A 16,244-nucleotide genomic window follows, 5' to 3' on the forward strand; every position below is an offset into this window, starting at 1 on the left:
ATAAAAGCAACAAATTGAAAGTATGGCAACACCTATATGTCAAATCTTTGAGGAAACAACTCAAGAGTAAATTCAAGTATAATACAGTGAAGAAATTCAAATATAAGGTTGGAGATATTGTTCGCATTCCATATCTGAGGAAATCATTCAGTAAGGAACTTGATTTACGCTGGACTCAAGAATTGTTCAAAATAGCTCATCGGTACAAAAGGCAAGAAATACCCTTGTACAGAATTAGTGACTTTCGTGATCAGCCAATTAAAGGAACATCTTATACTCAAAGAGTATACTTCAAAGAGTAAACAAAGGTGAGGACATTGAGTGGCAGGTGGAAAAAATCCTGAAACGTCAACGTAGAGGCGGTAAAACCTATGTTCTTGTGCGATGGTTAGGGTGGCCAAGTACGTTTCATTCTTATGTGGAAGAAAGTCAGTTGAACGATTTGTGATGGGGAAAGCAGATGCCAAAGAGAGACGTCGCAAGTCTTTAAAAAGAGCTGCAGGAGAACAGATCATCACTTCTAAGAGGATACGTCAGACAGACAACACTACTCCTTCTAAGACAGCTAAAGTTTTAACGTGCACATCTGTTGCAGGAAACGATATTTTCAGTTAAAACAATGGCACTCTTATCCAGCAGTAACTTTTCGGAATATCTCCCAGATTCTTATTCTCTTTTTTCGCTTCCAAGTTACACAACAACCACAGAGATGTTCTATTTCAATGATGTACGTCCATTAAGCCAAATCAACGACTCGTCACCATTGGAATTTGCTATCCCTAATCAGGGTAGTGAGTACATTGATTTGAAGAGAACAAGACTACATGTGAAACTTAAAGTGGTGCATGACGATGCTACATCATCTTCACTGGCTGAGGATGAGAAAGTGAGACCTATCAACTTGTTTTTACAGTCCCTGTTTTCTCAAGTTTCGGTGTCCCTGTGAAATCAATTGGTATCTAGTGCAAATAATCACTATCCCTATAAAAGCATGTTTAAGACATTGTTGAATTATGGAGCAGACGCCAAGAGTTCACAGTTAACATCACAGTTGTTCTATAAAGATACTGGTGATGACAATGATGACATTGAATCAACTGATGCTGTTGCTGGTGGTAATGATGGATTGTTGAAACGTGGTGACTACATTGCTAAAAGTCAAGAGATCACAATGGTTGGCAATTTGTTTGAAGATGTGTTCAACATGGATCGCTATTTGATTAATGGAGTAAAATTGAATGTAACCTTGCACAGAACCGATCCTCAGTTTTGTCTTATGAGTGGAGTTGCTAATACTAAATACAAAATAAGCATTTTAGATGCGACACTAAAAGTGTGTTATTTGAAAGTGAACCCAGCTTTAATTCTGGCTCATAACACATTGTTTGAAGAAAAGACCAACGGGAAACCAAACAATGCGCTGTATCCCTATGTGAAGACAGAAGTCAAATCAACCACTATTCCTGTGTCTACTGAATCATTCACAATTGAGAATATCTCAAATCCTGTTGCCCATCGATACACAGTTGCATTTGTTGAGAGCAGTAGTATGACTGGTTCTTTGGTGAAGAACCCTTACAACTTTCAATCGAGTATGATCAAAAAGGTTACTCTGAATGTAAATGGTGTCAGTCTCCCTGGGACAGCATCCAGTGCAGATGATGCAGATACCTATCTGAATCTGTTTGATGGGGTGAATGTAAAGAGAGTAAAGGCAACTTCATCAGCAGAAAAGAATATTTACTTGGAAGTGCCCTTTTTGTGTTCGAACTGAACGAAACTGGCACTGAACATCTCAGTCTAGTAAGACGGGGAAATGTAGAAATTCAGTTCAACGCAGCCTTAACCAAAACACTGAGTTGTATTGTCATGACTGAAAGGACCTCGCTCATAGAAATTGACCAAGCCAGGAATGTATATATCAAGTGAAGAATATGAGATCCACTGAATTGTTATGTGCTATTCAATGTGATCCTGTGCTTAAGAACCATGTTTTAGGAGTGTATGCTAGAGACATGTTACCTGTGCTTACATCTTCAGTGTTGATGAGAGGTGTTGGTTTAATTGTTAATACTGATGTGAGAAGTTAAAATGGTCGTCATTGGGTTGCTATGTATCTGAAAAGAAACAGAGCAGAACTGTTTGACAATCTAGCTGAACCTATCAGTACAACATTTGATGACTATGTAAAGTCATATGTTCAATTCTACACCAGCAGTACCATACGTTTACAATCAGTAGATTCAAATGTGTGTGGATCGTATTGTCTGTATTATCTGTTGTGCGCATTTAAAGCTAACTGGACTTTGCACCAGTTTTATCACCAGTTTGATGTAAAAAACTCCAACTGGAATGATATGTTTGTGTCTCAGTATATTTGTCACTATTTTAAATATTGTACTCCTTCCTGTTTTCAATGAAACTATGTATCATATTTGTACCATGGAAAGAAAACATTTAATAAAAAGTAGTTTAGTTTAAATCCTGTGGTTGTTCTTTGTATAAAAACGACATCATGTGAGGTTTTAACTCAATACACTGGTGAAGTGTAAAGGTCGCCATGGAAGAATGTCTGTTACCCTTTCATACGCCTACTACAATTTCTGTAGCTGGAGGATCCTTTAGTGGTAAAAGTGTTTGGACTGCACGCCTCATAAACCAAGCGAATACCATGTTTGATCCTCCACCTCACTTGATTATTTACTGTTATGTTGTGTGGCAAGACATTTATTCAGAGCTTGAAAAAAGTGTTTCCAATATTAGATTTCAAGATCACTTGCCTACTGAAGAGGAACTGAAAGCTTATTCTCACGAATCGGGTAAACAATGTTTACTTGTCCTGGACGATTACATGCAACAAATTTGTAAAAGTCCTTTGATTTTAGATCTGTATACCACACTATCGCACCATTTCGGGATTACAGTGATTAACATTATGCAAAGTGTCTACCCTAAAGGTGAATATGCAAGGACAATGTCACTGAACACACATTACTTTGTCTTGTTGTCTAATCCACGTTCAGCACACGAATACAAGATTTTAGCATCACAAGTATTTCCAGGTCAAGCTAAGCATTCTGCTGAATCGTTTCAAGATGCAGTGGGAGGAAAGAAATATGGTTAGCTTGTCTTAGATGTGTCACCTTATGCTGATGAACAGTATGGACGTTTACGAACCAACATATTTACTGACGATGAGATGTGTACAGTCTACCTACCACAGAAGTAGCTTCACTAAATATACACATACATGCCTGTGATACCCCATTTCGTTTACAACCGCTGAACTGAACAGAGCTATGGATGTTTGTGGACACTTTGATGTGGAGACCGATTGTGTTGGTGTGACACATAATTCTCCTGATGGAAAAAGGTTTACTGATAGACTGGCTTCATTCAAGACTTGGCCAGTACAAATGAAACAGTCACCTAAAGCCATGACTGAAGCTGGATTTATTTACAAGGGACAATCTGATAAAGTCTACTGTTTCCAATGTAGACTGCGAGCCCATTCGTGGATACCAGAAGATGATCCTCTCACTGAACATTTCAGACTGTCTCCACATTGTGGTTATATCAACATGATAGCAGCTCCAAAACATACAACTATGAATTCATCATCATAGTTTTTCAAAAACTGACAACCTTCTATATAACAACCAGTTCACTTTACTTCAGTCATTCTACAGTTGGCTCTCCTCCTTTAGCAAACAAAATGTATGCAGTGAAAGAAAGGAATTGTTTGTTTGACATTATTGAAAAACACAGAAAGAATGGTGCAACATTGAATGAAACAGCTTCTCGAATGCTGTTTACTGTGTGGACGTTTCTGCATGAATAAACGCAAATACAAAACAGTGCAGTTGGTGACCCAACAAGCAAAACTTCAAAAACTGGCTGCAAAATCTAACTTCAAAAATTTCAAAATTTATTCAGAGGATGTTGTGGCAGTAGAAATGGAAAAGGTATCTGTTCAAATAGATCAGCCTATTACTGTTGGGTTTACCATTCTGGACTTAGCCAAATATGAAATCTATTCATTTTACTATGACGTTATGCAAAATCAATATGACATGAACATTTGGATTTGCTCATGACAGATACAGACAGTCTGTTTATGCAAGTCCATGCTCCTCCACATACTCCCCTTCTTGATCCTTATGTGTTTATGAAGCGAAACTTGGAGTTATTTGACACTTCCAATTATGCACCAGAAGATCCAAAAGGATTGTATTCTGATCACAATCGCAAAGTCACTTGGAAGATGAAGGATGAAGCAGGTGGAAACATTATTTTAGTTGTTCATCAGTTTGTAACGATCTTTGTCACAATCGTCCTTTGCATTTTTGCGATTTCTCAAGTTGAGCTCCACATAGGGTTTCAACCATGCACCTTGGGTAAATTTGAGAACTCTGTGTATTTGCATTAACACTAAACCATGCTTTAGATACAACTATAAGGTTTTGAAATGAACCACATAACTGGTACGGTCTTTCAAGGTACAAAACAGTTTTCTACCAGATGATTTTGTAGGATGTTTATCCATGTCTTTTTTTAGGAAATGAGCCAGCGATTCTTTGTGTTTCTCTAAAAACTCCCCAAAAGAGATATCATCATGAGTTGGAGCCATGGGGAAAGCTGCATGAAATTTGTGTAAGTGAGGAGGATACATCAAATCCACTTCCAAGATATAACCTGTATCAGCCTGAGTATCTACATTGTACCAGTCTATCTTGCTGAACTCTGTGGATGGAATGAATTGATAGTTTCCAATGGGGGAGGGGTTGTAACATGACAGTGGCATACAATGAATTCACATCAAAGTAGAGAAGGGTGGAAGTGTCTTTCTCTGATCAAAATGTTCCCTATGGTCATTGTTGGCTTCTGCATATTTCTTACCAATGGCTGACACTCCACCACGAATAGAATTTTCAATGAAATTGTAGGTGTCAACCTCCGTGAATAAATCCAATTTTGCTCCTGTGATTGTCGTAGCTGCATCCAAACAGAAACCAGGCATGGAATAGTAATGGCAAATGTTTAGCCCATAATCATTTAAACAACCTGTTCGAAAGGTCTCAACGATGTCCGTGAGCAGTAATACATCTGTTTTGACGTACAGTCTCATGAAATCACTGATGGTTTGGCACTGGAATGTTTCCCATAATTGTTGAGTATATGCATAATCTGCATTGCTGATACCTTGTTCACTGAGTGAACTGTAAAAGGTCTCTTTGGGAGGCAAAGATGTCTCCTCTAAAGTGTTCCAGGATTGCATATATTCATAGGGAAAGTTTAGTTTTCTTGTGAGATGATGAGCCTTGTTTCCAAAATGCTCATTCAAATACACAAACGTATCCTCTCCTTTCTTCAGCTGATTTTGAGTTAGAGCCTCTAATGAACTCTGCAAAAATTTGTAAGTATCCAAAAAGACTAAATGTTTATCTACCGTGAAGGACAGAAATTGCTCAGTGGTATGTGGTATGACAGCAATCTCACGATCACCATATTTTGTGCCACTTCTAACAACAGATGAGCATCATAATGTTCCAAACTGTGAAACATGACAACCACCTTCTTCCTTAACTGAAAATTTAGATTGCATTTATTATGCAAAACCTGACGAAATTTCCCTGACAAATGGTCATGATCTAACACCCTATCAGATCCCAGCAGCTCTCCACACAATCCACAATGGGTTGTGCTAGCTATAAGAAGTTGATCTTGTTCAGTGAGGTGCATAGGTTTAACAGAATCAAACAGATTCATAATGTCATCATATTCTTTCAAAATGTGTTCAATGAAATGTTCTGCAGCATTTTGACCTACATAAGTTTGAATAGGTTTAGAATCTTGTTCATCAGTACACACCACCTTGTGGGCATAAGCACAGGGTACATGGCGTTTCAGACGAGACATATTTCCCTGTTCAGGCACTAATAAACTTTCAAAGTCAGCTACAATCAGAAACTTAGCTCTTTCCGTTTTGCTTTGCGATCTTAAACCAAACTGGTACACTGCTTCTTCAGGTTTAGGTAAATCAACCCTTTGTGCCTTTGTGTAACAGTACGTTTTGTGAGCTTCCAACCTTGTCTTGGATGAAAATTACCATAAACATTTTCTACAAACAAAGCACATGTTTTTATCACCTTTTCTGTTTCTGACTAACCTATTCGGTTTTGTGATTAGACAGTAATGCATGTTTGGACTCTTGTCAACCTCCATGGCTTCCTCATGGTCTTCTAATCCTAACACCCCTTCAAAATCATCTGGTTCACTTTCCTCTGATAGTAGCAACAAATCCACTTGTCTGTTTTCTTCTACATGCAACTGATGAACATTGGGTATAAGGTACCATCTTCAAAACCATACACATTGATACTCAACTTGTTTAGTTGTTCAAACCGAGGAATTTGTTTCAAGGACATAGGGAAAGTGAACCCTTCTAAACTGAGTTGATTCAAATAGGGAAGGTAATGGGTTTGTCTTTCTTTGTTGACTTTAGATGGGAACAATTTGGCAAGAATGGATTAAGGAAAACATAAATCATTATCCTCGTTTTTAACATTGGTAATGCAGTAAGTATGCTTTGCTAGTGCTGGTGGTAATGGGATGTAAGTGCCTCCTCTAAAGGAAGCAAACTTGACCACAGTGAGTTTCAAAACCACAATGGCGGACACATTTAAACCAGAATGAACCCCTTCATAATCATCTAAAGTTTGAAGCATTTTGTTCATAGCTTCCAAATACTGTTCAATCAGATCGCTCCCTACTGTAGCTGTCTACATCATCACTTGGCTTTCATTGTAATGTGTAAACACAAACCCCATTTCACAGATTTTTTCTCATTTATTTCTGATTCTAGCTTTGAAATGATATTGCCTTGTTCACGGACTAGAAATTCTAATGCATCAGTTGCACCTCTACCTTCGAAGTCATATTCTCTGACATCACCTTGTAAAGCTTCAGTAGAACATGGCTTTGAATAGTCTTTGGGTTGACTAGGATGGTGGGAGGAAGCGGGAGAAGCAATGGAAACAGGAGGAGGACTAGGAGGGGCTACAGACACTGTTGATGATGGATTATTCTTTTTCTTAGCCTTGCCTTTACCATGTCCAATCATATCATGACCTGTCTGACTTTTGTGCATACGCAAAGCTTTTGAGGTGGGAAAGGATTGATCGCAGGTTGAACAGGTGTGTTTAGCTGTATTATTTGAGCTTGAACCTACGCAGGGGTGGTTTTGATAATCAGTTTCATTTGAAAACTGCTTAAAGCAGTGTGGGCATTGACGGTCTGTTTACAGGTTTTGACATGATGATTCACATTATCTTTCCGATTAAAAGCCTTTTGACAAAACTGACAGGCAAATAAAGAACATGTTCTACCACAATTCTGAAGATGTCGTGTTAAATTGGATTTACGACTAAAGGGGACATTGCAATGACCACAGATGTACACTGGGCATGTGGTATTGTTTGACATTATGAGGTTATTCACCAAGAATATTATAATATAATATTATAAAGAAAAAAATAGCATATGTAGCCAACACACAAATATACTACTGTTATGATGTAGTGTACAGTGCAATCTCGTGTTTATGGTTGTCTCATTGTTAGGCAGACGTTGGTCTAGTGTCATTGAACCTGCGTTGCTCCTACCAAACTTATATGTAAAATATTTCAGGTTAAACAAAATAATATGCTCTTTCTTGTCACTATTACCAGTAATGTAACATACTCTCTTTCAATGAACACCCGATCGCCCGATGTCACCGACCCCGATGAACCAGCTGCCTCCACCGCCACCATATCCCAACCAGTAATCCATGTAAGTTTGAAAAAAGAATTCACAAGTTCGTTTTACCATGTTTTACCCATACCCGAGTATCACATTAAAAATTGAGCATGTTGTGAGCGACAACTAATGGAATCGGGTGGTGAGGCATGACGACTTGGTCGATGCATGTCAGATCGACGTTCATGTCATCGATCACTGGATTGTGCTATGCAGACTTGATTATCATCTACAGACCGTTGTCTTATAGCTGAAATGTTACTGTGTGCAACCTAGTACATGTAGCATATGTATGTTTTATATTATGTTTTTCACTGAACATTGGCATGAATGTCTGACATATATTTATATTCGTTGTCATGTATGCCTACAGCATTAAAGTTCTACACACTTTATAAAATATTATATAATAATTGTCGCAGGATGACAACCTTCTAGAGGAGATAACTTGCACCACTTTGAAGGAACCGTAACCCAGGAAGACAATGCGTGGGGTGATGTTAATGTATGAGTGGTTAACAAGAATTAAAAAAATGAAAAGAAAATGCTGTTTGTGATCTTTTGTGTTATATATATATATATGTGTGTGTTCTTGTACTGTGAGATTTAGTATACAATAGAATCTACCACACAGTTTTGAGTTATGTGTTAGTGAAAGTAGTGAAACACAATGAAATTTCTCAAAATCAAAACAGCGATGTAGATTTCATTGTGTACTGAAACTTAACAAATGAGAAAGTACATCTTAACAAATTACAATGTTTTATATATGATTTGGTACAAGAATAATACGCAACTGGCGCATGATACATACAATGATGGTTGTGTGGTACAGGAATGCATAACATGATACAAACTGAAGGATACAACTGGAGGAGTTTAGCATGGTTGTTCATGACTCGTTCTAAGCTTTTTGAGTCGCTGTTCTCAAATTCTCTGTGATTGGCGTTGCCCCCCACGGAGCTCTATTTTTGACACTGTTTGTTTTAAATATTCTTCAAACTCGTCGTCGTCATCAAGTTCAAACATATTCACCCGTTCACCTTCCTCCACACACTCGCACATGTCCCCGTTGACATGATTGTCGTCGTCTGCAACACCTTCGTCTATGAAGCTTTTGATGATTGTCCTCGGTGATGTATTTGACGACGTGGGGTTGGTCATCGTGGTGGTGGTTATGGTAGATGTAACAGTAGAACCGGCTGCAGACGTAGGGTTGGTCATCGTGGTGATGGTGATAGTGGATGTAACAGTAGAACCGGTTGCAACTGTAGTAGTGGTACCCGTCTGACGCTCAGAAGAAGTTGAGCGTACAGATGATGTTGTAGGTGATGCTGCACGTATACGGCTTCTAAGCGCCTCCAACTCCATCTCAGGTTGGTGATGGTGGTGGCGTCGACGGGTGCGGTGACGTCGGTGTTGATGGTATCTTCTAAGTAGTGACAGGAGTGAGCCACCATATTTACTTCCCATCGTGAGCAACAGCAAGACAGAGACTATACTGATTAGTGCTGCCAACATCTTGCCTGAAACAAGAAACGATAATATATATCACAACCATCGTAAGCAACAACAAGACAGAGACTATAGTGCTGCCAAATTCTTGTCTGAAACAAGAAACGAATATGTATGTAATAGTACTCACTATTATGTATGTAATAGTACTCACCATTTAGATTAAGCTCCTCATCTTCAGTTGCATCAACAGTTGCATCAACATCATCATCATCATAGGTCTTTTTGGCATCATCATCATCATCATCCTTGTACACAAAGGTAGGGGTGGGTGGATCTGTGCACAGGGAGAGCGGTGAGGTGATTGATACATAAAGATTAAATTGTCTCCTCTTCCTCATCATCATTAACTGGATGAAGTTCATCCATATGAAGATCTAATTGTGGAATTGTTAATCGATTTTTTTTTTAAATATATAGAAATAAAACACATAAACAAAAACAAAAAATACGAAAAGAGATAACACAACAATACCTGTTATGGATAACTTGTCTGTAACTGTTAGTTGAGACGACGCAGGTGTTAACGTGGAGGTAATAGGTGTATACGTGGTGGTCAGAGTTTGAGCAGTGACTTGTGAGGAAGTTGAAAATAAAGTTGTGGTGTTTGCGGTTGAGATTGAAGACGTGTAAGTAAGGTTGGCTGTAGATAAGGAACGAGAGGCGAACGTGGAAATAGGAACTTGAGTAGTAAACGTTGAAGGTGCCGTCGCAGGAGTAGTAGAAGTTGTATGTGACGTAGTAGAAGAGGAGGTTGAATTAATTACAAGTGTAGGTACGAAACGGGAGGCGAACGTGGAAAACAAGACTGAGGTTGGAGCTTGAGTCGTAGTGGTTGTGATGGGTGTGGGTAAGGAAGAGGTGGTGAAGGTAGTGGTAGGAACTTGAGTAGTACACGTTGTAGGTGTCGACGCAGGAGTAGTAGAAGTTGTATGTGGTGTCGTAGGAGTGTATGTAGTACTTGAGGAGGTTGAATTAACTACAAAACAACAAAGATGTAAATAACATAGGTTAGTGATTGGAGAAATAATCATGGAAACAAATTAACATAATATGTTAATGAATTAGGTAAGTATCAAACAAGAACATAAAGAGGAAAATAAAATCATAAATAAAGAATTGAAAGAAGCGGACGTAATATATAACACTCTTCCTTATCAGAAGCGGACGTAAAATATAACACTCTTCCTTATCATACAATTGTATGCATACGTAAAAATGTAGGTGTTCAAATTTTAACAATAAAAAAAAATTCAATAGATTCATCAATAATATTATGTGTTCACACAATCTTGAAAATTGTGACAATAAACTACACGTATAACCACTATATATAGATTCAGATGTGTAGTACAGAAGTGTATACTATTTGGCTACTTTTACAGCAGTGTGATTAGTAAACATAAGCAAGAGTGTATCAGTTTTTAAAACCAGGGAAATAAAAAAACACTTACAATAACACTGGCGATAGTTGACAGTAATGAGTCTTCCTCCTCTATCACTACCGCTATCCATATCCACACTGCGACAGTCAGCTCTCCCTCCTTCGATGGCCTGTACAGAAAAGTGAATTCATTTATTTTGTAATTCTCTATATGAAACATAATTGTGAGGAACATGATATGAATAATTAAGATGATATAATTTGATATCAATGTTCTATAAGAATATAGAAATAAACTTATTACCTTTAGGTCTGGAAAACGCGACAAGGCAATGACAACTCCGTCCTCATCTCCTTGTACTTTCAAGCATTCGATATCATTATACACTTTTCCGTTAACATGCACCAGTTTATCATGCGCTTGTTGGCATGATAACACTTTCGGGGACAGTTTTACAATATCGAGAAAAGATCTGTGATTCACCTGCTATGCAGGTGAACAGTAGTAAGAACAGCATCATTATGATTTTACACCTTCCTTTTACAATATTATGTGCTCACCAAACGTGTAACAATTTCAGTATTAACCAATCGAGGTTTACGCACGTACACGATGTAGTGATAGCATGAATCTCGTGCACTTCGGTCATAGATCAAAGGTGAGAACCTTAGGTCGGTTAGATCAAAGATAAAAAAAATACCGTCCGGTATCATGTACAGCACGGGTAGTTGGAACACAGTCAATGCCTAACAGGAATATGTTACACTATGTTCCACAAAATGACAGGAATATAAAACAGAAATTTGTCGAGTTGACTTTATAAACAACATATACGTCGCTCATATGAGCAAACAATGAGGTTTGACCTGGCAACCAACCTCGGTCATTCACCGCTCATAACACGCTGACAAGATAAATGATATCACAATACACTTTAAGACATAATCTGATAACAATTAAACTGATGAGTGATACAATTTTATTCCACAAGGTAACTATGAGCGAAATTAAAATTAACTTAACTTCGCAGAGAAAAATACTGGTTAAACTTCCTGATTTCCATCTCTGCTTCCTCATGAATGACTTGTGATACAATTTGTTGTAACTGTACGTTACTAAACGAAAACTGATAACCACTCCTAATATGTCTAATGAAACGAATGTTAAAATCGAGGTTGAATTTAAACTCTACTTCTCAATCTTGGCCGTGACAGGTATGTAAATCGTACGATGCTCCAACAATATCCAAAGTTTCAAACTGAATTAAATTTTTCTGTACTTGCAAAAAAATGTGTTAATAATTTTTTGAATTCTCTCTTGACTGTTCCGCAAAGTATATATGTTTCTGAAGGGGAATTGGTCAAAACCTAGTCGAATCAATATGGAAGCTACTAGCCATGGCACAAGTGGTGAATTTCTTTTGTCTAACACTTATTTATATAGCATAAAGTGAATTTGCAAAATCTATTTTTTGAACCAGCACGTGAGCATAATTTCAATAAAATAACTAGAAACGTGTTCCAAATTTCGCAACATTTTGTGTGATGACTTTTTACTGATGTCATACACCAATCATATTATGATTTGAAAAAAAACATAGATAAATAAATGTAAAAAGTTTTCGCCCGTCATGTTTTTAGTTGTGCTATTTAAAAATAGTGATATGCTATTTTTTTTACCTGCTTTGAAAAAGTGTAACCAGACCTGTTTTATTGATAAAAATCGTGCTATACTGCTATGAGTACTGTTATTCAACCTCGAACATCAAATACAGGCAGCAAGTGAGATAAACTTAGTCATTATTTACGCAACAACCTGACTATGGCATGTGAGTATATTTAGCACAGTTGAACGAACTATATGATCTACGTTATGAAAGCATGTGACGACAGCATGAAGTGTGACTGTGTTAAATAAGCACAAGTAGGACTGTAAAACAAACTGAATGATTAAAGGTGAATTTACCTCGCTGTTCTAGTAAACAATTCTAAATATGAGTATGCAAGACGAGGCATCCTACATTATGACTTGAATTCAACTGACTGTCCTAGTAGTATACTTTGCGTTTGAATTTTATGCACTACTTGTGGGGCAGATTATAACTGTACTGTGTATGAAACGTGAAGCGAGATGAGACGGTCTACATTGTAAACATGGTGTTGAGTGTACACGGGAGAGTTGGCCGCATGTGGTGAATACGTGCGATTAACCCTTTCACGGCATAGTTACACGACTCTTATACACATGTAAAACTGATTTGAAGTGAGCATGATTAAATGGAGTGTAACACAACTTGAATAGTTTATTTTTACATACAACAAAGAAAAAATCGTGATTATAAACATCCTGTGAAAAAAATTTCCTTAGTCATGAGATTACAACTAATTCAACCACAAACATGACGTCAAATAAATACATGCTTTGGTTAGGCATTCTTTGTATGCTAGCAAGCAGACATTTATGGCGATATTCGGTACGCTCTCCTGTTAAAGACGACCTACATTACAACGATATGTAAACATGTAATAACACGATGTGGGCATAGCGGTCAGGAGACTGTAATGTGTTGATTTTAATACTTAATTAAGTAAATAAAAAAAATCGTGATAAACTTGCTTTGTAAAAGTTTTTCGTCAGTCATGGGCCCGCTTGCACATAGCTTTCTTAGTTACAATCAATCTTAGGCCCCTACAATCAACTTTACAATCACCGTACAATTGCTCTAATCCACTTGCACAAACACGATCTTAAGACAGCGTGTATTTAAGATCGCAATGTTAACTAAGATTGAACTCTTCAACGTTGGAGGTAGAAATTTCTCGACTCCTGTCTACAGTTGTCTTCAAGTGCGCATAGCATGCAGCGCAAATAAAACGTGGAACTTGTTCCCGCACGCAAATGACATCCCTTCCTTAATCGCACCTTGCAGATTTTTCATGAAAACAAAACAAAACAAAACAAAAAAAAACAAAAACGAAAAAAAGCCAACCCACAAATCTTTGAAGGAAATGATAACGTTGAAGAAGGAAGCGATAACGTGGAAGGTAACATGTATAATGACTCGTACCTCAGGGGTTATTCTCTAATTTTTCTACATTCTAATTTTTTATGAACTAAACATGTGATACTGCAACCACAGACCTATCATGTTTTATGTAAGTATTGAAATACAAACAAATACGTTAACAAATTGGGTCTTGAGTTATTGATCTAATAATCATGAAATTAAAATAAAATTTCCTTATGATGTAACACCTAAATGTACCATGATTTGTCAGTGACTGTCAGTTGAACATAGTTTGGCATCTCGTAGGTGTTATTTGGAGTAAAATCCCAAATATATCGCGCAAGCATTAGATTTGTAAAGATATGAAAGTGTGACATGACTGTGGGAGTGTTGTGGAAAATTCATGACAGGGAAATATGAAAACGTTTTTATTTCAGGTGTGTTGTATGTGTTGTTGAATGCTCATCCACAGTATATTAATTACTTCATGCTATTTTGTTGATAATTATTTTTTTCGTTTTGTTAAAAAAATGTTTTATACAAATTTCACATACCCCAGCAAGTGTATTTTTCCCGTTTGAAGAATACTTGTATTATATTTAAAATGCATAGATTAAAACTCTTGCTTCTCGTCAGATTCAATTTTTACAAGTAGAAAAAACATAATTTTGCACGGTATCCAACTGTAGATTATTTCAGTGATAACTAAGACAAAATCATTAACCAAAAAGAAACATGTGGAGATCTGTTCTGTAACAACAGAACATGCATTGTATTTGGGCATGGAGGATTTTACGGCAACGGCATAATATGCAAAGGGAAACCACTCTCATCTTGCGTAAAAACTAAGATTAGCTGCCCTTGAGTTATTGAAAAGGTCATGGCCACTGCTAATCGCATGCAGACAACTTTCGTTACTATCCTTTCCTTGTTTATCAAAAAGGTATGGTGTTCATACTTTTTCCAACACTGAATCGGGTGAGAATTGTACTCTATGATATCGACTCGATAATGATGTTGTTCACTACCGCAAATAACGATATTTCTGACGTTAAATCGATGTTGCATTCTCCGTGTCGCTGAAGTGTCGAGGCGAATCATACAGTTTTATGCAATAATGAAAGCAATTCCCAAACGTAAAGCTAATTATTTCCGTGAAATTGACACCAACTTGGACGCCATTTTGCTGCTGACTACAATTATCTTAGCTCCTTACAATTGGTTCCGACCAATTGTAAGTTTTGATTGTAATTTACAATGATCTTAACCTACAATCGCTTTGTGCAAGTGGATGGCGATTGTAGCCGAAGCCTAAGATCGCAATCTTAAGGATTCACAATAATTGTAGCTCTAAGATCGTTTTGTGCAAGTGGGCCATGCTTTATTGTTAAAATCGTGACATGATATTTTCAAACTCCGCAGAAAACGTTATTAGCAGTGGTGTAAAACAACCTGACAAGAAGAGTAGCTATTAGGACTGTGTGAGTATAAAGGTAAATATGAGTAGCGTCATAGATAACATGGATGTATACAATAACACGATGGTGGCTGAATTGACTCTCTCTCTCTCGGTTTCACTGCGAGCGGAGAGCTCGGGATAACGTTGGCCAACTATCCATGTGATGCAAGTTGAAGGTCCTCTGGATATAGTTAGCGCAAGGCAAATATGTGGTGACCTACATAACACTAATGCGTAAACATACAATAACGCGAAGTCTGACAATACAGTGGAAAGAACACTGTATGCGTTGGATAATCATGATAACGCTCACAGTTAAACGTTGAGTATGAGTGATTCACACAGTTAGGTGTCGTTAATAACTTTAAAGTTATATAGAGCGTTAAACAAATGAGCCAGTTAAAGCTATATTCTCTTTAATGTTGAGTTGTGATATGGAATGATGAGAATTTTGTTTCAAGCGATTGAAATAGATGCAAGCTATATTATTATTCCGTTATAAACAATTCTTTAATAATATTTTAAATACAATAAAAAATTGATATTGTATAGAATCTTTTCAATTTAGTATAGAAGGAATGTGTATTGTGTAAATGTGACACCTGTGGAATGTGAGTTAGCGATTCTGTACACACCTGGGGGACATCTGTAGAAATGTTTTCCGACCCCTAAGGTTACTCCTATGCTCCTTAAGAATTTCTTTTGCCCTGCACTATGCTCCTTAGGAATTTCTTTTGTCCGGCACTATGCTCCTTAGGAATTTCTTTTGTCCTGCACTATGCTCCTTAGGAATTTCTTTTGTCCTGCTAAGGAATGCCTTTGTTTGGGTGAGGAATTCTTTTGTGTGGCTTCCGACCCCTAAGGTTACTCCTATGCTCCTTAGGAATGTCTTTTGCCCTGCACTATGCTCCTTAGGAATTTCTTTTGTCCTGCTAAGGAATGCCTTTGTTTGGGTGAGGAATTCTTTTGTGTGGCTATGACGAATGCTATTGTATGTGTATGGCAGATTACTTATTACCTACTGATACCAATGATTCAAATTCGAAAAGTTACACGGAAAAATACTACCTATGCGTTT

The sequence above is a fragment of the Haliotis asinina genome, chromosome 6 (assembly GCF_037392515.1).
Source record: "Haliotis asinina isolate JCU_RB_2024 chromosome 6, JCU_Hal_asi_v2, whole genome shotgun sequence".
Taxonomy (NCBI): domain Eukaryota; kingdom Metazoa; phylum Mollusca; class Gastropoda; order Lepetellida; family Haliotidae; genus Haliotis; species Haliotis asinina.